The sequence below is a fragment of the Stegodyphus dumicola genome, chromosome 1 (assembly GCF_044657685.1).
Source record: "Stegodyphus dumicola isolate Sdum_Otavi_A_Nest chromosome 1, ASM4465768v1".
Taxonomy (NCBI): Eukaryota; Metazoa; Arthropoda; class Arachnida; order Araneae; family Eresidae; genus Stegodyphus; species Stegodyphus dumicola.
Genome location: NC_140768.1, coordinates 264505139 through 264529925, shown reverse-complemented (window position 1 = coordinate 264529925; position 24787 = coordinate 264505139). Strand labels below are relative to the sequence as shown.

The 24787-nt window shown below is 33.3% G+C and overlaps 1 protein-coding gene and 1 long non-coding RNA gene across 2 annotated transcripts in view; both read right to left on the bottom strand.

The window, feature by feature from the left end:
* The window catches only part of Hnf4 (Hepatocyte nuclear factor 4), a 200748-nt gene that overhangs the window by 142655 nt on the left and 33306 nt on the right, over nucleotides 1-24787 (bottom strand). The gene's annotated exons all lie outside the window — the stretch shown is intronic.
* Nucleotides 5051-7477, bottom strand: LOC146999544 (uncharacterized). Its single transcript, XR_015044407.1, has 2 exons — nucleotides 7433-7477; nucleotides 5051-5231 (listed from the first exon to the last, which is right to left on the bottom strand). It is a non-coding gene; the product is annotated as an uncharacterized LOC146999544 (long non-coding RNA).

The following is a 24787-nucleotide window of genomic DNA, read 5'->3' as shown; positions in this document are numbered from 1 at the left end:
GCGAATTCCTAAAGTTTGAACTAATTGAATTTTAAAGATGAAGTGACAAATATGTTACCAATTATTTGCTGCCAGAGAGTAAACAAGAATTTCGACATAATCCGAAAAATGAGATAATCAGATTATAGATACAAAGCGTTTATGTTACATATTTCATACAGTTTGTTATGGTTCTTTTAATTGAACTTTCAGAGATGATCTGCAAGTTGAATATCATAAAGCTATCTGAGCTACATGAATTATCATTCTGAGCAATAGAAGAGCATGTATATTTATTGTTGAGAATAATAATTAATATTAATAATAATTATTTGTTTAATTATTGCATTAAACACGAAAAATCGCCCTTTCTCTTGCCGAAATTCGAACCACAGACCTTTTCCAAATAATAGTTCGATGTGTATACCTCAAGAACATGCCCAGGAATGGAATAGGATAATTTCTTACAAATGGATACACTTGCTTAATTTAGATAAATATTATAAAGAAAGAAAGTATTATCTAATATTAGTGTCTTTGAAAAATTTCTTTGCGAGAAGTATTATTTCTTATGCGCTTTACAAGTGAGGAAAACATAGAAAAGCTTACAACAGAAGTCAAGTTTCCAAGCAAATGAAATAAATGCTTTATTTATTTACATGCAGTATAGTTACTTAATTGTTATGGTATTCGTTTCCAAAATTCCATAATAATTATTCAAATTTTTCTAATATAGCATTTAAATTGACAAAGAGTGTTTAATTTTGTCTTTCGCCATGAAACACCATGTGGTTGCCCACTTATAAATACATCAAGCAAAAGTACTCGTATATGCCTTAAAATACGCCAAAAAAGTTTTAGGCTAAATAAAATAAACAAAGTGGAAAAAATGTCAGCATAAAATGAAACAACACATAATAATAATGCACAATTTTTGTGAGCGCTTTTCGAACTTTATTTCTGTCTCCTCAAGGTGTAGGGTGCCTTATTTTTCCTCCCAAAGTTCTTTTATATTCTGCTGAAAAGCAACCTTCACAGGTGGTATGTCTTCAGCGTTTATTTATTAAGCCATTTCCATTGACATTTGTTGATTTTGTTAAAGAACAAATGTACTAATTATGTAAACATTTTAGCAACCTGACTAAATGAAAAATCAATATTAAAAAAAAAAAAAAAAAAAAGACAACAGAAGCTGATTTAAAAATGATGGTCGGCTTTTACTTTTTTTAATTTAAACTTTTATTTTAGAATATTATTATTATTAACAAAACAGATCATCGGCAACTAAGCCAATATGTGCATATGCTTCACGGTTTCATGTCAAAGTGATTTTTTTTACCTAAAAAGGCACTTCGAAAATTTAACTACTTTTATGAATCTGCTGATCTTTAGCTTAATCAAAATTTGCAGTATTTTAATGGGTCAACTCCATCATATCCATCATTGCAAATATTGGAAAAGGCAAGTAGTTTTAATAGCTGATATTCAAGTTACAATACAGAGGTACTGCAAACAGTCTAATCTCATATTAAACATACGTTTCACTGGACCCAAAAATTTGATATTTTTCACATACTTTTTATTAACTGAATCATTGTGCTAAACCCTTACGGAAGACCCTTCTGTTTTTAATATCATCTTGTTGGTAATATCAGTCAATGTTCTACGGTGCCTTTAGTAGTTTCTGTCGAAATCCTTTGCTTGAGTTGATGGTATTTCAACATAGAGACATCTTATTCCAAGCGATTGACTTAGTCTTCAGATGGTTAAACACGTTGATGGTCAAACACTGTGATGGTTCGTTCAACACGTTCTTTGGCGTAGGCTGACTTTTGATTAGATATGGCGGATAAGACGGGATAGCATTTTTGACATCAGTGTTACTGCGATAAATTCCCATGCTGTGTTGCATTCTAAAGCTCTTTATAATCTTGTCCAAGATAGTTTTGTATAAATAAAGTGCGAAAGTACAATTTTAGACTATATTATTATACTACTTATGATCCTAGTAAAAATCACTAAAAATTAATACCAAAATTTAGTTGAGTTGCAAGTTTCTTTTCTGCTCGGCAACGTCAGATGGTGAGCAGAAAAGAAATTTGCAGTCTTAGATAAAATATAAAGAAAGCAGACATAAATCATTTTTAATTCTGTTTAAAGAATGAAAAAATTGAATTTCTTGGTATGGAACACATACATAAACCTAATAAAAGCCCACGCCTTAAAATATGACTGTAAAATCTCATCTTGTTTCATAAACCTAATAAAAGCCCACGCCTTAAAATATGACTGTAAAATCTCATCTTGTTTCAGGAATAAAGTTCTTCAGCTATTAACTTTCGTCTAAAAGTTCTAGAGTAAAGTTTTCTCTAGACTGCTTTTAAGAGCTTCTCTTGGATTCTTACCGAAATTATTCGAAGGGTTGAGAATAATTAGAAAAGAACATCATAATCACTTCCGCTAGCTGTTACAAATTTTGCGTGTTAGCAGATGTTGAAATGGTAGAACACGGGTAAATTAAATAAGAATTTAAATGCATAAATACTTTATGGATCCAAACTTTCTCCGAGTTAACTCACCAGTTCCCCAGCAGTTAAGATTGCTAAATATTGGAAGCTCGACCCCGTTTCGATCCCAGACGAACGCGCTGATTGCATGAATGCTTTTGTGATAGTTCTCCCTTTGAAACTTTAATATGAGCCAGTTTATCTTAGAAAGACACCTTCAAAAGTCATCCCTTTCTTTAGCATGTAGCCTTCTCATTCAAACTTATAAGTAGGTTTGGGGCTAAATTTTATTGGATGGGTCAATGATATTAATCTATTGTTAGAGTTTTATTTTTAATGTAGTTTTATCAAAAACGAAAATGATTGGCATTATGACACCTTTTTGCAATTGCGCTTCTTTGTACTGAAGTGGCAAAACATTTTTCCCATTGTTTGTGTTTTTTTCTAATGCCCCCATCCCCTATTCTAAGTTTAAAATCATTCAGCTGTTAAGATATGATTCCTAACTCATATCACTTTTTTTATTTATTTTCCTTTTTAAGTTTAATGAGTTTTCCTCAATTTGTTTTCAGGATTACGAAGTAGATATCGTCCTTTTTACTGTTCTTATCACTAAACACTTTCGTTTCTAAAGATGGGATGATCCCAATACGAAAAAGCTGTCTTTTTATCAATATTTTTCAGATGAAAGTGGACTGGTAAAAAATCAGCGATTTTATATAAATGAAGATCCTTGAAATGAGACATGAGTAAAACAAAAGCATAATCTATCTAAATGCGCTGTGATTGTAATCAGGTAACAGTTTCTTTAAAATATGTAGGCTGATTGAAAATTTTAAAACTCGTTCTCTTATTCAGAATCAGATAATTCAATAGGCATTTTTATTTTGCATTTGGTTTGATTCTTTCAATTGAATTATACTTTTCGCAGCATTTCATAAACGATTCAAAAATATAAAAAACAGACTATTTTATGACATCTTCTTTATCAGTGTGGGTGTGGGTTCTCTATTCTTCATTTGAAAAGAATCGCTTTTTTGCGTAGTTATATTTTCAGTGTTGCGAACACTCGGAAAACACATGTTGTCAAATCTAGCCTTTAGCAAGGTTGTTATCACTGTTAGCAGATCGATTTTAGATAGTTTTTGTCAATGCCACTGCAATAATTTGCAACCGAGCATTATTCTGGAGAAAAACCACTATTGCTCGAGCAAATCAACGATTTTCTTCCTCGAAGTCTCACACAAATGCTTACAATATGCTTACATATTATATGCTTACATATTAGCTGCTGTTTATTATCTTCCCACAGGCGTGTAATGATGGTCATCCATAATCTCAGTGGATAACCTGTCAGCATATGCTTTCTGATCTTTCGTATCTTATGACTTTGAAGTATCCTTAATATTTAAATACTGATGCATGTCTAAATGTTTCATCTCTATATACGCGGTATAACATTTCAAGTGTATCATTATGGCTTTTTCCCAGTTTAGCACAAAATTAAATCACATTCCTGTTGCAGAGTCATAGAGGTATGTTTGTAGACACATTAGTTATTTCGATGCTGGAGATGTGGAAAATGAGCAATGCCCTCTCCGGAACTCGAACCACGGACCTCTCGAATACGTGCTGAGTGTGCTGACCACTACCCCACGAAGGCATGCTAAGAAGGTGAAGAAATACCTCATATGTTCTTAACGTTAAACCACACTAGGTATTTCCAGTTGTTGTGACCAAATGATTGGTTATGCCTGTCCAAATGCAGATTAAACACATCGATGTATAATCATGGAAAATTCAATATAGGATTATCGTATATAATATCGGAAAGGAAAAACAGATACAGTTTATAATTAACATGAAAAAATAAGGAATACCATTTTCAGAGGTTTTTTCTTCTTGGAACATATTTATAGTAATCTACTGCCTACTTTGCTGGGATGCATCCTTTTAGTATTGCCATATGTGTCAAAGAAAAGTTGCGTGAAAAGAGTGCATGTTATCACAATCATCTGTAAGCAATGTGCTGTAGACTACAATAAATGAGACTGTAAGATAATCATTTTTGCATAACTCTGAATGAAAAAGTCACTGATAGTTTTTAACTCAATATATTCACATTTTATCTATACTTATTTTCATATACAATGATTTACGAAACAATATTCTTAAATATTAGAAGTTGTGTTTTCCCACTTCTGTTCAACATATCAGTCCAGATCTTCGTAATAATCTGTTAATCAGTCAATCTATTATCTTTTAATCAATCAATCTGCTATTATTTTGATACCAACCTCTTGAAAGAAACTTTGCAGTGATAGATTTTAATTTCCCCTATTCCGCAAAGATAATGCAATCACAAACGTCCAACACTTCCCTGGGATTCGACTCCCAGACCTTGGGAGTGAGACAAGTTTTTGCTGACCTACATATTGACAGGGCGGCATGTATTACCTAGAATAGAATCCATCAGCAAGCTGTAAAAGTAAGCTAAAATTATAATCAAAGAAAGAAAAAGAAGTCAGTTCAGATAACTGAAAAGAGATAATTTGAGACCAAAACAGCTTTCATAACTATTTTTTTAAATACAGGAAAAATATAGCAAACTTTTTAATGAGGTACGCGGTAAGTCAAAATTGAGAAGAACAATAAACACCGAAGCCAGTCATTGTGGTCAAGTTGTTACGGCGGTGGCCGGCTCAAGTTAGAAACACATCGGGAACGTCTCCAGACTTTGCAAAACTAAAAAAAAAATAAATAAAAAAAGCGTAGGTAAATAATGTTGTAGGTACTGATAGTGAAATTATAAGCGCAGTAATTTAATTTGCAATTTTCAAATGCATTGTACTTAAATGTGTCAAAAGTTGTTAACAGAATATGTTTTGTTTCAGATTCAAATAATAACATACTTTAATTGCAGTGGATGTAAAGCTTAATACAATGTGAGTAAGTGAGGTATAAATGTTAATAAGCATCAAATAATGTATACAAATTGGTAAGTAAGTAAAATACTTCTTATTACAATTTTCTTCAAGTAGTCAAAATAAAGTGTGAGCCACATGCAAATCAGTAACAGCTGCAGCAATGTTTGTTGAAATTTATACTTGTAAAAGATCTCTACTTGTTCTATATACCTAATAATATGTCAAAAGACTGTAATAATAGGCAAAAAATTAACGAATACAAAACTGAAGAAAGGAAAGCATAAGGGTTTTCGAATGGAAAGATCTGTAAATAAAAAATGTTATACTGTCGCATTAACAGATGTTATGCAACAACGATTCATCGCAGGCCATCAGATTATCTATGTACTCTTAAGGCTGTAAATGTCATTCTCATACGATAATACGATACAGCTGAGTTGTGTTTTAAGACTGTCAATGAAGCTTCTGCTCTCTAGATAGTAACTAATATATGCTAATGCTAATAAAGTTAAGACGAGAGGATTCGTTGAACACGACATTCGTTGAATTGTTGATGATCATCATATTAACCCTATGAAATCAAGTGCCGTCCAGCCTAATACTAAACAAACCTTTTGTGGGAACATAGAAATAAAAAAAAATGACTTTCCACAAGTATGCACATAATCTTTAAGTAATGAACGTTATTAATTCCTGCACACTGAACCGTAGTTATGCTGTATTCGAAAATATAGTATTTCTCTGTTCCGTCATATTTTATGTTCCAGATATGTTAAAAAATGTTGAGATCTGGGGGCTGATGTTCCTATTGAGATTGACTTCAGATGATGTAGACTTCAAATTCAAATGCACATTCTTTTAACCCATTTCTAATGTCTCTAGAATTGTACGAATAAGCATTTTACTGTCTTTTAGAAAGTATGTGGACATAACCTTCAACTAGCAGACATAATTGTGGATGTGCAAAGGGTCACACTGAATATCAGCTAAACAAACACTGTACAATTGCAGATCAGCCACAATCTGTAATATCTTCTGTAGACATGCAGAATTTTCATTGGGTTTTTTCATAATAATTTTTCATCTACCTGAAACAATCGAAAACAAGACTGGTCAGACATCAAGTGTTTAGTGTCTGAATTGCCAAGCTAAGCAATTTGCATAGCTCTGTTATGGATTCATGAGAGGTAATCTGATGCAGTGTCGGCTCCTAAAGCCCAATCAAAAAAGGAAACATAGTAGACGCTGATGTTTCTTGAGGCCGCAGCATTACCTTCTGATGGTACTTCAGGTAGTATTTAGAGTCATCATGTGAAACGATTCTTGCCAACTGATGCTGATTAGCTTCATACAGAGAACATTTTATTGCCACACTGTTGATATAAATTTTGCCAGAGTTTATATACTTTTAAAATGTTAAATGTTTATACACTAAATAAAACATATATTATCAAATTTAAGCTATAGCAAGGGATTCTAATGCTGGCAGATCGATTTCAAGTAGTTCATTCAATGTGTTCTTGCCACAGCAACAATGCTGCCAGACATTGTCCTGTAAAAACCATTATTTCTTGAGCAAAACTACTGTTTTCTTTCTCGAAGCTTCCCGCAAATGTCAAGATGCTTACGTATTAGTTACTGTTTACTATCTTCTTATAAGTGCGTAATGTTGGCATCCATAACCTTAGAGGACAAACTTGTTAATTAACATTAAATTTTAAGAGTTTACATTCTCTTAAAACTTTAATATTTATATATCCAAACTTTGCCTCTAACTCCAATATGCTATATCTTATTTATGATTTCCAGCTATTAAACGGTGTTAACCGTAGCACTAGAAAACTATGTAAGTTTCTAGTGCTATTCCTATTCTATATAGTTCATATTAGTTCATATTGGTATTTGAAGGCATATGGATAGCTGAAGTTCATTCATATGGATATTTGAAGTATAGTTCATAAAAGACTTTTCAAATATATTACTTATAAATTCTCAATTATTTAAATTTTTGTGATATACCTGAATCTAAATTTGCCAAGTTTGCCAGTTTTATTTTCAGTACCTGAAAAGTAATTTAAGGATTATATTTGAATAAATGGTAACTGCTGAATATAATATTTTAAAATGAATTAGACTGAAAAATATAATTTTGAGACGGATCGTCATTTGGTTTGTTTCTGCTCTTAACTACTGTTGAACTATTTAAGCGTCAATTTCACGTATATAATTGAAACTATATTGCAAATATTCTGTAGTAAAGTTTGCTTTATTTATGAAAAAACACACAAGGAATATTTCTTTAAAGGAGGGATACTTTCGTAGAGGACTTTCTAAGGGAAACTGGCTCCTATCCATGTCACTTACGAGTTCACCGATGAAGATCGACTCATTGAGGAAAAAACCAACTTATTCAGATTGAAATCATTCTAATTTGCGCCAAAATCTATATTAAACCGAAGTCATATTAAAGTCTCTTAGAAAGAGATCTAAAGTTTTCAGTGAAACTTATTTTAGTTTTAGATCATAATATTACGATTTCACTGAACTTATCATGCTTTGTGTGCCTGTGTACACAGTATTTGTTCTTATGTGATACTTTATATATTATTTACACAATGAGTAGTATGAAAAGCAAAAATGGCATATTTGTGAGAAAGGAAACAATTTTTCAAAATTTCAAAATTAATATGAAGTATGACATAAATTGTATCCAAAATAGTTATATCAGAATTGTAAGTCGGTAGATTCATTTTTGTGAATGAAAATCACGAATTTCAATTAATTTATTATCAAGAAATGTATGCTTACGTTTAATTCAATAAATTATTTTAAAATTCATACGTTATGCTATTAATAACTTGAAAAAAATATAAATTCTTCAATTAGATAACGGTATTTTTACTTCGTAATTAGTGTAATCATACAATAAGACCGTTTTGATCAGTTTTTATTCTGCAATAAGTTTGCACGTAAAAAAAAAAAATTGCATTTCCAAACTCACAGTAAATAAATGGTCTGTAAAGAGTTGTGAAAAAAAAGGAAAATAAATAAATCTATAAATAAAATAAGCAAAAATAAATTAAAAAAAAATATGTTATTAGAAAAAAGGAATATCAATAGACCTTCAATTCCTGGAAAATTTTATTATTGATTTCGCTTGAAATGCTTTCGCAATCAAATGCTGATTAATCATATCTTTAATTTATTATTTTAAACTGTTTTATAAAGAAGTGAGGATTAAGAGAAAATGTTTAGCGTCAAGTGGCTCATAATTGTTTCATTGTACGATGGCCGATAAAAATGGCAAGCATTACATTTGTGTTACTTGTAGGATCCCAGGTTTACGAACATCTATGGAAATACGCTGCTCTTTTAGTAATAACGTAAGACGGAGTTCTTAATATCGTTGTCGTTATTCGCGGTTAGCAAGATAGTGACGTTATCTGAGGTCATGGGTCGTGACCGAAGTTCAGTGTTTACGTTGGCTGTAATAACAGTAGACGCATCACTCAAAATCAGCTGATTTGGTTCCAACGCAATCTAATCAAACTTCCCATACGTAAAATCGCCTTTTTGGAATAGCCTTTGGTTCTAATTGTAAGTATTTGAAATGAAATCAGTTATGCAGACATTTAAAAATTATGATTGTGGAGAAATTATCAGGCCATAAACTTGCATAATTATTCTTTATGGCTCATTTATCAATGCCTTGCTATCAGGCACAATCTCTCTTGTAAACGGAGTATAAATTTTACGTGAATTGTTGATGTGGGAGGTCTAGTCGTTCTAGAAAAATTGCAAACGTAGTGTCGAATTCGAATTAGTGCTTGCAATTACATAAATTTCTGAAGCTCATTCTCCCCCCCTCTTCACAAGAAAGAGATAATTTAATAAGCATAAATAAAGTAAAACAGTTTACAGTAAATTGTTTTGTGGTCATAACTTTCCTATTACAGCCACTTATTAAAAATGTCCAGTATTCCTGAGAACATAAACAAACACTTGTATAGAACATTACCCACTCTAAGACAATCGCTTCTCTGAACTTTTGGTAGATGACTTAAAAAAGATTCAGTGCAATTTAACGCATTATTTCTTGATAGAAAATAATGTGGCATAAGTAGTTTACTTATGAGCTGTTATACAAACTGAATTGTAACTAAACTGCATTTAATAATCAGTTAAATGCAAAGTCTAAAAATTGAATTAATAATTGCATATGCTTGGTTTCAGTATTTATAATTACTTTCTGACATGTTTATCAGTCTTCCAAACAGTTTGAAACTTTTTGCGGATTATGTGATTTAAAATGTGAAATAATTAAAAGTGATTAAAATGTTTTCTTAGACCTATTAAAACATGCCTAATAGCGCTTTAAAATTAAAAGAATGAGCTATCGAATGGTTAAAAAAGTTATAGATTTCCTTAATATAATAAACAAAAATTCAGGGTGAAATTAATTTTTTTTTTCAGGCCCAAAAGGGCTATTAGTCTCGAAATGCGATTTTGCGTCGAATCACTAGAAATGCGTCGCTTTACTCTTGAATCTGTTGCCATTCGGCAAAATGTAAGATTTTTCAAATTCAGTCTGTTCGTAGTGGATTAACAAAATAAGCCACGCAAACGATGGACTGTACTCCAGCTTCTAAATCCAAACTAAGCTGTTTGAAAGCAACAGATGCAGTTCTTAACAGTGTGTGTTTCTTATTTTTGAATCAGATTAGTTTAAATAATTATAATGCGTTTAATTCGTGATCTGCCTAATTACAGATATTCAATATTTTCATAGAATGACTATATATTTTTATATTATTTATTTCATATTTTGTTCCGCCCAGACCATATATGGGTTAGGGAAGCCGACTGAGAAAACAAAGGGCCCGGGCTCGAATGCCGGAGAAGGAATGGTTGTAACTGTCCGTCCGGAGGCAAAAGTGGCCCTCCTATTAAGTGCTTCTATAATAAAGCGACCACCACTTCTGGCGTTAGTAGTGGCCAAGCCGAAATCGGCTGAGGGCCCGCCATTGGTTTAAAATTTCATATTTTGTAAAACTTTAGTGAATTTTAGATTAACAAACGCGAAGATCTGAAAGCGAGCTGCTACAACACTGTATGGGGAAAAAAATTATCTCCAGCGTGTGAGACTGCCTATCGGAAATTCTAAAGATATTTTATTTTTTAATATTTTGCGACTTTGCTGTTGAAGTGAATTTTATGTGGCGTAAGTACGAAGAACAACACACAAAACGTTATTAATAAAAAGACAAAAAACGTTTTGTAAGCCATCTTACTAAGAAAACAGAAAACTGATATGAAGATCTGTGAAAAGACTGAAAAAAAATAGAAAAAAAAAGTATGTCAGCACTTGACACTGCATCTGGAATTCTAAACATAAAAGTTTTGTGATTTTGCTGTTGAACTGTAGAATGTGGTGAAGACTGCGTGCTCAGCGCTAGAGCGTAAATAACCTTTACAAACTCTTTTGGGCAATCGTTAAAATCTGATACTTTTCGGATTTTTTTCTCTCTCCAAAAATGTATTTTATAAAGAACTTATTTCAAAGCTAATAACTTAAACCTGACAATCCACAGAAGACGATGTATCATGACTGCGTTGCATGTAAAGCACAGAACAATAAAAATGCTGCTCTTGTATGTAGTACATGAAACAGTTTAGGTTACTTCATGACCTCGCGTAAGCCAAAGTGCTTCATGGATTTTTGTACTAAAACTAACTAGCTTGTAAACGACCATACGAGACTCCTTATATTATCATAACACGGAAGCAGTGGGATCATAACTTTTTTTTTTTTTTTTTATCATTTTGGACAAGTAAGATTAAAGTTGCAAAATAGTAATTTTGCTTGAAAGACACTAGCACACACAAAACTGTTTAGTGGAAAGAAGTTAGTATGCTAGTGCTTTAATAAAATTTTCAAAATACATAACATCTATGTAACACAGATGTTAGAAGTCGCTACTTTTATAGGTGGTGACAATCGAGGCGATTTCTTTCATGTGGTACCAAAATAGTCTGGAATTGTGAATGGTCGTCTTAGAGAGGATCGAATACAGTTTATTGTAGATCTAGTTTAAAAAATATCATTTCTAGTGCCTTGGGATGATCGCCTATGAGATGTTTTTTAGAATTTCTTTAACCAATTTTTCAGAAGATGCAACAGAACCTAAATTCCAGATTGCTCAAGCAATTTCGCCCTCAGTGAATTCTCAGCTTGTGAGAATTTTCTGGCTGAAAATGTAGTGGTGTAAGAAAATAATATTAATAAAATTGGTAGCTTCGTTTACAGCAAAATTTCTTACAGTATTTCGTGAGTTTAGAACCAGTTCATTCTACTCCAGTTTCGCCTTGAATATGTGAGGTATTTTAAAGAATTATTTAATTTCTTCAAATAACTACAGTTGACAAAGAATGGTATTAATTCTCTAGAATGTTTTGTCGGTGATTTGAAAGATAAAAGTCCAAAATATTCAAGTCTATTTTCGCTGTTACAACTTTGATAAAAAAAGAAAAAGAACAGCACTTTATTAGAATTTTGAAGTATCACCGACTTAACACAGTGTTACCTGAAAAATGTAGTAAAATTATCATCAGCTTTATTTGTCACTGGCTGCGAAATCATGGGATATATAAAATGGCGGATGCAAAATTTGAGTTTGCGCTATCGAAAATTCATTTATATGATACGTAAAACTGCACACATTTTAAATAACTTTATGCACCGTGAGAGAAGTTTTCCTATAAGATAAATATGAAGGGCCTACAATCTGTGTGCCTTGTCAGCTAACGAGATTCGTACAAGAAAATATTTACAGAAAATGAGTAACAGAAAGGAATCAGACAAGTAACGGACTAAATATATCAATGAACAAGACTAGACATTATACCTTTTAAATCAGTGGCGTAGCTAGGGTGGGGCAAGGGGAAACATCTGTCTCTGGGCGTAGCATCCAGGGGGCGCCAAACTGATGTTACGGACGCTCTAGATTGGCAACAAATCCTCCATTTTGACAAGTTTAAAATGTAAACAAACATGTCCGCCATCGCAAAATTCATTATGCTTAGCTGCACTTAAACAACTTTTAAATTGTTGATCACTCCACAAATATTGCATGCAGATTTACTAAACGCATAAAAACCTTAACCGGAAGATAAGAACAACATAATTCAATCATTTATTTTTAAAGCAAAAAATGCACAATTTGCAAACATATAAGAATAAAGAAACTGAGCTCACTGAGGCGAGTAACAGAGTGGAGATATATATACATATATTAATATACTTTTGGTGTGGCCGACTGCAACCAAAATACGATCTGCTCATCTACATGTTATAGCAGTCCTACATACAAAATTTCAACGTTCTGAGGCTACTCGTTTTTGAGTGCGAGATACGTACGTAACGTATGCGCAGACGCCATGAAAAATTCTCTTCAGAATTCATTTTAAATAAGTTTTATAATTTCTTTGGGGAAAAGATTCCTTTATTCTGTCCTTACTTGAGGACAACGCAAAAACATATTAAATTGCATTGGATAGCGGTCAAAATCAGTATTTTCGTTGAAATATGATACCCGAACGTTTTCGCGATTATAATACTTCCTTTTTACTTCGTACAAGGAAGTAAAAAAATACCTACATAGAATTATGAAATTTTTCTGTGGAATGTTGTTTTGTCTTGCAAATAAGCACATATGAAAAATTTCAAGTAAAGTTATGATAGAATATAAACGAACGTGCTTGAAATAAACTATCGTTTAGATGATTTTTTATGAAATTAAGGCAGAAATAGTTCTTTAGACATTTGTACGCTGAAGCAAGTTTTTGTTATCTTTAGTCAATAGTTCACTTCTTAGATAAAGGAGGCACATAAGGGCATTGACTTAGGATATGTATAGAAGTGCACCTGGCTTTTGTTCCAAAATATCTCACAAATGAAAAATTCATTGTTACGGTTGAAACAATTCTGAATAAATAGAAAAAATTACTGCAATCAACTACAGTGAAAGCTCTGGTAGCTAAGTTCCTAAGACAACTATTTCTGAAAGTAACCAGCATTTTTCAGGGTACACACACAAATAAATAAATAAATAAAATCTGAAAGCTTTCAGATTTTATATTACGCCCAAAGGGGCCTATTTTCCATTTATATACACATACACATTCCGAAGAGCATTTGGGTTAATATTCCTCTGGGCTGAAAATATTTAAAAACATTCCGTCTGTAGAATTTCCCATAAACAATCTTGCGCGCTGGAGATAAAAGTGTTTTTTCCCGTACAGTAGCTGCTCGCTTTGAAAGCATTGAGTTTGTTAATCAAAATTCTTTAAAGTTCTACAAAATATGAAATACACAATAAAAGCAAATCGAAATTCAAAGTTCGGGCTTCCAGGTGTCCATATTCGGGTGGAGGAGTACGTTATTAGGAATTTTATGGCTCTAAGTACCATTGTTTTATCACGATGCGAAAAGTATGCATACCTTCAGGCAAATTCTTCATTAATTTCTTTTAATATGATACAGGGCGATAATATTTGGTGGCAACAATTTAAAAAGTGGTTCAGACTTTTATAGTGATTCAACACAAAATCCCGTTTTATGACTAATAGCCCTTCTGGGCTAAAATAAACTCCATTTAAACTAGTAATTAACTGACTACCTCCAGAAAAGACGAGAATCGTCTGGAACAGAGGGTAAGTCATCTTATACCGGGTTCAATGATTGTTAATTAATATCAGTTTAACAATTATAGTACTTAATTTATGAAAACTGAAATGATACTTTGGTCTTTGAAAGTCGTCAGATAACTTTCATCCACTGGTATTTAAAGTATTAAAATTAAAAGTATTATTTTATTTGTAGTTCATTCCACTCAGTATTTGATAGACATATAGCGTCTAAAAGTTATCTTTAAATGTTTTAGACCCGCGGTCGCCAACCGGTGGTCCGCGAACAATTTTTAATGGTCCGCAGAAAAATTAGGGCATAATTTATGCATGTTTTACGGACATTTTTCACTCATTAATAATTTTCTTTAATTTTTTTATGGTTTTTCAGATTTAAATAAAATAGATAATAGACGTATAATGAGTGAGAAAATGCAACCGAATATTTTGCATTTCATTAGTAAAACTAAAGAATAACTAATGAAAATGGTATTACTTCATTTAACAGAGAGGTGATCAACGAATGAAAGCATCGACATTCCTCGTCACGGTCAGACAGGATTAGAAAGAACGTTCAAACTAGAGGCGGGTGGGGGGAACAAGAAAATGTGATTCAGACTAATTGAAATTTTGATTTATTCCAGAACCCGGTAGTTAGCTGAATCCACGGCCTTTTGGTATTATCTGTTCTCAAAGTTTATCTAATGATGCCATGAAACCTCCAAAACTCGAAAGATACTCGAAATCAAAACACCCAGGTTAAGCAAAGAAACTACTTGAATATTTTCAAAAAATGTATAAAAATATGCAAAAATAAGTAGGTACCTTAAAAATATGGTTGTTTGAGATAAGTCCCTGGTTTTCTATATGATAGCACTTCAAATACAGAAAAACAAAAGGATGTATACGATCGGAGAAAAATTATTCAAGCCTTGCGTATTGCAAGCCTGTGAAGAGGTTTTCGGAAAAAAATGCTGTACAGTAACTGAAAGTTAATTCTTAACTGAAAGTAATAAGTCTGCTAACAGTATTAAAGCCCAAAATTGAAGAAATGATTAAACATGACTGGACATCGCTCAGGAGTTGTTGCAAAAATGAAAAATGTTAGTCAACCAGACTTTCTGTCTACGCACTGCGTTACACACAGTGAGCATCTTGTGGTGAAAAAAAAAGGTGTCCCCAGAACTACAGCAAGTATTACCAAATGTTATTAATATCACAAATGAAATTCGACACTAAGTGCTTACTCGACTACTTGCAAAGAAATGGGTTCCCAGTATACTCACCTTCTTCTTCACACTGAGGTGAGATGGCTTTCGAGGGGCAAAATACTGACATAACTGTTCGTCCTGCGCGAAGAAATCAAATTATTTTTCAGCAGCAAAATAATCCGGAATTTCAGGAGTTCTTGTCCGACGATTTGAGTGGGTAGTCGAGCTTTCATATCTGGCAGATGGTTTTCCTCTGTTAACCGAACTAACATATGCAAGGACAAGTTAAGCACGTATTTACAGTACGAGTAAAACAGATGCTTTTCAAAAAATATATCACTTTGGCAAACGCTGAAGAAGGAAATCTACAAATGCTTATAAATTTTAATGAAAATATGGGATCTCAACCAGCAAGTGTTATCCATTATTTAACATCACTTCCAGTCACTGACAGAATGTTTTGGTTTTTATTACTTAAAGCAAGAAGATCCTAGGCATGGAAATATGTGGATAATAGAGATTCATTTTCAGCAAACACTGAAGATAGCAAGCTATGAAAATCTTAATTCGTGCGAAAAGACATTTTTTTCTGTAACAGCTGTTAAAACTCGGTACTGATCTCGGCTTGAAATAAACGTGGCTCTTTCGTCTTGCAGTGATATCACTAGAACCCAAAATCCATAAACTGATTTCAAACAAGCAGGAACACTAAAAATTACACTAAAAATGTGTAATATTTAAATAAACCTAAATTTTTCATTTCTTTAAATAATTACTCTTTAACTCTGTTACCTTCAATGGGCGCATTTAAAATTAATAAAATAAAAGTTTTCTGATTATTATAATATAAATTTAATTACCATTTTTTCCTCAAAATTCATATTAGTGGTCCGCCAAATAAGAAGTAATACATTTAGTGGGACATGAAGTTCTAAAGGTTGGCAACCGCTGTTTTAGACAACATCTCGAATAACAAGAAGCTTTCAAAAAATTATTGGTTTTTAAAATGCGCACAAAATTTATTTTCGCCTATGAAAATTGTTTTCGTGCACGAAAGACCCCCCCAGTAAATTGCGTTTATGATATGTTTTATTCTTTTTTCCGAGTGTTTCGAAAATGTGTAGGAAAAATTCTGGTACATTAAAGATTCGAGTTTTCGGTTTTATATGAATTTTAGTCTTTAATAAAAAATTGATGAAATCTTTTTACTGTTTTTGATCCCAAATGGATCAAAAGAACGAAACATATTAAGCGACTTTTATGAATTAATTAAGCTGCATGCTATTGTTTTAGGATTATCAACAATTTAAAAGTTTTTAAAGTGCGGCTTTAATTTGGTTGGTAATTGGTAGTTGTTTCGGTATAATTTATTAAAGACAGAAACTCATAATAGTATTCAGAATTACCAGTTTTCTTTGGATATTAACACGCCCTATTTCTTTTTTTTCTTTTTTTTAAATATTCTTTGAAATACTGATAACAAAAAGTAAACATTCCGTATTAGATAATAAATTACGTAAAACTGAATGCGTGGTAACCCAGTTGCACATATAATCTTAATACTCCTGTTAAAATACCTGACCAATGAATGCGAAGAAAATGTATGTATATGTATATCATTGTTTCCTTATGTAAAGGTTTTATCACCAAAATGGAGAATTTTCGCCGAAAGATAATTCGGAAAAAAAAATTTTTTTGAAATTTTACTGTGCTTCTGATTAGAACCCACGATTTTTTTCTTCACATCTTGCACACTTTCATGACGCCAATGACTGTTAGCTGATAAGATATATCTACGAGTTTAGGTAATCAGCAGATTCACGAAATCTGATGGGATTTGTTCTGAAGGATCTAGAATATTCAATTAACTAAACTGTTGGGGAGTTAAAGTAATAGAGGAAAACAAAACGCGCCATCTTGAGCATTAATATTTTAAGCATTTTTCATTTTGTTTGACACTTTTTTTGGACAGGAAAACCAAATTTATTTCAAGAAAGAAAATCTTCCTTCTCAAGGTCATTTCTTCTTGAACACAGGAGACCATTTTTTGTCTCTCAAATTTTTTAATTACAGATAAAACTCCAGCTTTTCCAATTAGCTACGATTTTCAGCATCAGATTTTTGAGACCCGCGGCATTTGATCTTCCTAAGATCCGGAATATTAAAAAATGCACAACGAAATTCTCTGCATTTGAGCCCAAATTTACGAAAGGTTTATGTGGATTATGGAATAACGACGTATGCCATTTGCGCGATATGTAATCACAGCATGCATTACATTAGAAAAATTATTTAATTATTAGTAATGTGACAATTATTTCAAATTTTACTTAACACTTAAGTTTAATTTAATACTTAATTTGCACTATATCCCGTTTGCTTTACGGCCTATATCCTCTTAGTCTAGCAAATTAAGAGTACGCAAAAGAAAATTTAAAAACTAAATTCAGTTAACTGCAACTCATTTTTTGTAGATTAAAAAGGTCTGCCTTGCTGAGAGTTAGAAGTTAATGCCGGTCTGTTTGGAAAGAAGTAGTGTCCATCGGCGACCACAACGATTCCTGTCTACTGCTCGAGGCTGCTCTAAAGCGAAATGGCAAGACCAATGAGACCATGCACCGCAAGGCCATCGCGCCTACCTATTTTTTCCCCAAATCAGCAAGAAAAGCTGTACTTCCACTGCTCGGCTGACACGCTATATTACAAGTCATGGTCCATTTCCAATCTATTTCCAAAAACCGTGCCTGAGCGGTATGGATCCAGTGTGTCTGCGATAGCACGGGAACTCCCGAACATTACCTGGCGATGTGTCTACTGACATCCAGCGACAGTATCAGATTTCCGGGACAATACAGATCAAAGAATTCCGTACCAACGATATATCATCAAGCAAAAGGCATTCATCAAAAATTTCAAGACTATCCTGGATATCCTGGCAACAGACGGTATGGATCTGTGTGGCGTCACTTAAATTTCTCATTTTTGAGCAGTATATCCCTATAGCAATGTGCAGCATTCTACCCCCTTCTCAAAAGGGCGTTAGCCCGTATGGTATAATAAATTTCAAAACGGGATTTTCCGTCATCTACTATAAACGGCGAATGTGTTTTCAAATTGTTTCCACCAAATATTATCTCCTTGTATTATTTTTAAAGAAATTAAATAATGAAGAATCAGCAAATGAATGAAGAATAATAATATGTATGTATGTTTCTCCCTTTGTGAAAAAATGGCAGTAACTAGAGCCACCATACTTTTAATAACGTAGTTCTCCACCCGAAAAGATGCACCCGAAACACCAAACTTTGAATTTTGAACTTTATATTTCATATTTTGTAAAATTTTAATGAAGTTTTGATTAACAAACTCAGCAATTTGAAAGCAAGCAGTGGCAGCACTGAATAAAACTTTTTTATCTCCACACGAAAGAGGCTCTATATAGGAAATTCTAATATGCTATTTTTAACTATTTTGTGATTTTGCTGTTGGATTGAATTTTATGGGGCGTAAGTGTGAAAAACATGATATTTAATAAATAAAGCTAACGCACAAAACGTTATCAAAATAAAAAAGTTTTGGGAGCCATCTTGCTAAGAAAACTGAATGATGAGCTGAGAAAAGACTGAAAAAAAATAGAAAAGAGTAGGCGAAAACTGCATCACATATTCTAAACATATGCTGCTACGCTGCTTTTGACGTCTTTGTACTTTTGTTGTTGAACTGCAAATGGCGTAAGTGATGAAAAATGCTTAATAATAAAGCTAAAGATATAAAAAGAAATGTTTTAGCAGAAGTGAATGCAATAACAGACTGGTAGACTGCGAACTCAGCGAGAGCGTAAAAAACTTTAACCAATCTTTTTGGGCGATCGTTAAAATTTGAACCCCTTCAGATTTTTTTTGTAACATCACTCCTACTATTACATCTCTACATTCCTATTACATCTCTTGTCAAACCAGCGAAGCGGATTCTAGCACAGCGTAGGTGTACACCTGTCTAACTGTCCAATGTGACGGCAAAGTACTAGTGTCTCTCTGTCTTCCGTTACCTGTTTCCTGCTCGAGGTTGTTAAGTACTTCTTTATAATGATTAGTTCAGGAAACAACCAGATGTCTTATTCGAAAGAATTCGAGTTTTAATAATTTAAATTCCAAAGCAGCTCACCGTAATCGAAAATAATCGACCTTACGTTACGTTAGTACATTCTGGGCGCCCACATGGTATAGTGGTTAGGGGAGCTGACTGCGATACGGAAGAGCCCAAGTTGGAATCCCGAATAAGGCATGGATGTAAATTACCGGACCTTCTGAGAGTGGCTATAGCTACGGAGCAGTGATCTGCACCATATAGCCTCTCACTGTCCTAATCCGACAATAGGCCTCCTCGTGGCCTCACTGATAACCAGATTCGCCTGGGCTGACTGTGTTCGGAAGACCATCCCTGGGGATCGACTGAGACTGATCATCCTAGCGCGCTGGCTATATCAATATCTAGACAGCCTCGACTTCTGGGTTAAATAAACTGTTTTCACAATGACTAGAGCCATCGTTTATTCGGTGGTACGTTCAGGCTTGGCAGGGACCGTACTGGTACTGCCTTGTCTGCCCTTTGGTTGTGGGGACGTTACATGGTTAGATATCGCAGGCTATCCTTGGGGGATGGCCTCCCCTCGGTCAATACTGAGGGATGGACAGTGTCTAATTGTGTGACTGAATTCTTATTCAGTGAATGCGCTGCCGTCCACCACTGTTCTTGGCGTACATATAATTGTGCATGTGAAACATTTAATCCCCTCTGGATTGACCGATGAGGGTGGCGCCTCCTCGTATAGCCTCCAGGGGTTGGAGCCAGGTCTGGGAACCCCTTCCTTCTTGTCTTCTGCCCCTTCATAGGAGGTATCGGTGCTTGCCTGTTAGGTGTTCCATAATAAAATAACACCGCATCTAGCCTTATTAGTGGCGAAAGCTTAAAAATGGCTAGCGCCCGCCCCCGAAAAGAATAAATGTACAGGGTGATCAGCGAATAATCCCTGATTTCAAAATTAAATATCTCTACAACAAAGATCGATAGAATTATGCGGTAAATTGTACGTTTATTATCAAAACTGTAAAAATGGTGTACACAAGTTTAGAAAATTTAGTTACGAAAATCGTTAACAGATGGCGTTCTAATCGCAATGACCTATCAATAGCCTTTAAAAATGTGCTTTGAATTCGAAAAGGATCAGTACGACTACTGGCTAGTGAAACAAAGGCTAGCGTAGAAAGTGAAATAATGTATTCCATTGAATAACGTGTTTTTTTGGTTCTGGAATTTCACCAATTAGAACACAGTCTTACGGCAACACGTCGCAGTTTTCAAAACCGATTCAATGTTCCAGTTGGAACCGATGCGAAAACCATTCGCATGCTCTTCGCGAAATTTGAGCGGACTGGCAGCGTGGCTGATGATCGAAAGGGAAACGTTGGGCCTAGGCAAACTGTAGTCACTCCTGAAAATGCAGCCAAAGTTTCTGGGATTGTTCAGCAAAATCCTAGGAAAAGCATCCAACGGATGGCATCAGAGACAGGTTTGAAGTACACAAGCACGCAAAAAATACTAAAAAATAGCCTACGACTGTTTCAAAAAAAAAAAAAAAAAAAAATCCAAAGTCATCAGGCCATACGCATGAAAGCTGTGCAACAAAGGGTTGACTTTGCGAATCAGATTCTAACAATGGTCGACAACGACAGATTTGATGTGAGCTGCATCTGGTTCACAGAGGAGGCACATTTTGATTTGAATGGAATCGTTAATAAACAAAACTGGAGATTTCGGGGTACCGAAAATCCTCATTTGTGTGAAGAGAAAGCACTGCATTCGCCTAAAGTTATTGCATGGGCTGCGGTATGCGCCAGAGGCATTATCGGACGATTTTTTGTGCGAGAAACGATAATTACTGAACGTTACGTTACAATTTTTGAACAATTTGTCAGCACTCAACTAGCGTTGGAGGATCGACCAGGTATCGACTGGTTCATGCAAGATGAGACTCGACCACATCGAACAGATAAAGTTTTTCGCTTTCTTCATGAATACTTCGGAAATTGAGTAATTGCGTTAGATTATCCGCAATTTACTGACACAGAAATAGCTTGGCCTCCATACTCTCCCGATTTAAGTCCTTGTGACTTCTTTCTGTGGGGCGCATTGAAAGACACTGTCTATCGAAACAATTCTTTACTTTATATTATTGTACTGTATTACTGTACTCTAGATGAGTTTGAATCGTTGATTGGTGTTGCATGTGATTCATTTTCCGTTGAGACATTGCAAGACGTGATGTCAAATTTCATTGTTCGTTTACGCCATCTCATTGTTTCGAACAGTGAACATTTTGAAAAAATTGTATTTTGATTGCAAAGGCTGCTTCACTTTATTTATTTATATTATTTATATTATTTATTTATTTATTTATTTATATATTGGTTTGATGCTATGAGTTAAGTAAAAGTTGATTTTAATTGGAAAAAGATTTTAATTTTACTTCGCGCTAAGTAATTTTGACTCCTGGTCCAGATTTTCAGAATCATAATCATAAAAAATTCCTCGCTTTACGTTATTATGAAAATTTTGCTACTAAGTGCCTTCCTTAAATTTTGCTGCGAGTTACTTTTTTAAATTCTAAAAATTTTGCCTCCCTTATATTCTACCGCTCAGCGGTACTTTACTGATTGTATCAGCTTTGGCACCGGCTCTAAGAATGGTGCATATTTGTACGCAGGTATGCATATTTGAAAATTTTTCTCCTTTAAAATTTATTTTGGCCTTTATATATCTGCTATAATAGTACAAAAATTGTTTTGAGAATTCTTTACTTTATATTATTGTACTGTTATATTTATATATACAAACATATTTAGGCTGTATATTAAAAAAATAACTAAAAAAAAAAAAAAAAACCATCGAAACTCATAACAATGCGAGAATCATTTCGATATATTAATCGTAGATAAATAGTTACGATATATTAAATAGTTACGATATATTAATCGTAGCACTCGTAATAACTGACAGTTTTTTGTAAAAAAATAATTCAACCTATTATTGACTTACACTCTGAAAATATAGCTTTCATTTCGGCACTCTTCAAATTGTTTTCTTTACATGTAAATTCTTTTCTGCTTTTCACAATGTCTTGTTACTTACATCAGGAAAAAAGTGTTATCTTATTTCGTTAGTTTTATGTCAAATAACTGGGGAAAATAGGTTTAGCCTACATTCACCTTTTAACTCGTTGTGATCTTTCACAGATTGAGTTCAATAGTGCTGAAAAATTTTATAATCATAATTTCACTAAATGAAAATACGATTAATTCATTAAAAATATAGTACTAGCTTTTATAGTATCATCTTTTAATTATATAACATAATAATAATAGCATTTTAGAGTTTAAAATTAAAACCCAAAACTATTCCAATTTTTTCCAAAATTATTAAGGAAGAATGAACTAAATTGCAAACCACAAAAAGCTCATCAAAGCTATTCACTATTATTGATGATTAACTACAGCAAGTATTGTTAAATTTAAGGATGCTAAAGAATGAATAAATAATTAAGATAACCAAAAATAAATAGAAATATACAAGATTAATCTAGACGTTTTTAAATTTATGGGACAGATGTTTTCAAGAAACAATTCCCACAGCAGACATAGATGTGTGAAGTGAAATGAAATTGTTCACGAGTTTAGCGAGTGCAATACTTTGAGATAAAGTTACAGATAAATCCTTTCGTACCTTTTGTGTTGGCTGAAAGGAAGCAATAAATTATCTGATAAAAGTAATATAAATAGCATTAGAATCGATTAATTTTACAGACGAATATAAATAATTTAACTTGGCAAAAATTACAATCAGAATAAGTATGTTTTCGACATGTGGTATATTTTGTATTATATCGCATAGAAAAGTCCATTTGTAACTTTGGACAGCCCCAAAATTTAATCGTCAATAGGTACTTTGAAAAAAAAAAAAAAAAACAACAACTTTAACAGCAGTGTACACAGTCGATTAACGCCTTTATAAATAATCAAACTAATAAAATCAAACTAGAAAAAAGAAATTTAGAAGAAAGAGAAAATGCATTTACAAAATTGTGTTTGTTATCGATATCTGTGAGATCAGTTTGCAAAATAGTCGTCTTTTTATCTGCACTTACATCGATACTGTCTATAATATAAAACGCTGTATTGTACATTAAATAAATGTATAATTAAGACACAATAACACGCCGAATAAATACTAATTCAGAAGACAAACAACAAAAATCAGCGTTATATTTACAAAATTTCCACAGGCTAGTTTCGATGGTTTTACCGAACCACCATCCTCAGCTGCAAAACCGCAAATGAACAAGGTAGGAAAAAATGATTAGATAAGATAAGAGAGCCTGGACAAGAATAAGCAAGTGGCGCCATCTGTTGGTGAAACCAGAACTAAAACATAATTTCTTTAAAGGCTGAAGGTAAATTTGGATTGGAATTAGGATCGTTAACTAGAACAGAAAGATTTTTATGAATGTGAAATGCCTCTAGAAAATCCAGTTCTCCAATGGAAGATGTTTTTTGAATAATTTTGGCAGCAGAAAAATTGAAAGTGTGATTTTCGGACCAACAATGTTGCGCAACAGAAGACTTCTGTGTTTCCTTTTTTCTAACATATGCCTCATGTTCCTTGACGCGAAATTTTAAGGCTGTCTTAGTTTGGCCAATGTAAATTAAACCACACTGGCAAGGAATCCTATAAATACCCCAGGAATTCATATCCGGAATGGGGTCCTTAAGTATGGAACTCGGAATTTTATTGATGGGAGAATAAACAACCCGAAAGTTAAATTTCTGCAAAATATGTGCAACTTTATAGCTAATTGATGAAAAGAAGGGAATAACAACAGAATTTTTATAATCAGCTATAAAGTTAGCTTCATTTTATTCCTATGTTTTCCGTGCTCTTCAAGTTTGCTCCAAAGTTAGCTTCATTTTATTCCTATGTTTTCCGTGCTCTTCAAGTTTGCTCCTCCAAACTAGCCCTTCATGAAGAACTGAATTATTTAAAAGCAATAGCTATTGACAGAGGCTTTTCACCCAACATTATTAATCAAGCAGTTAAAAAATTCTCATCTCATCACACTAAAAGGCACACTCTTGTTTTAGGAGATTATAAAAATTCTGTTGTCATTCCCTTCTTTTCATCAATTAGCTAAGAAGATGCACATATTTTTCAGAAATTTAACTTTCGGGTTGTTTATTCTCCCATCCATAAAATTCCGAGTTCCATACTTAAGGACCCCATTCCGGATATGAATTCCTGGGGTATTTATAGGATTCCTTGCCAGTGTGGTTTAATTTACATTGGTCAAACTAAGACAGCCTTAAAATTTCGCGTCAAGGAACATGAGGCATATGTTAGAAAAAAGGAAACACAGAAGTCTTCTGTT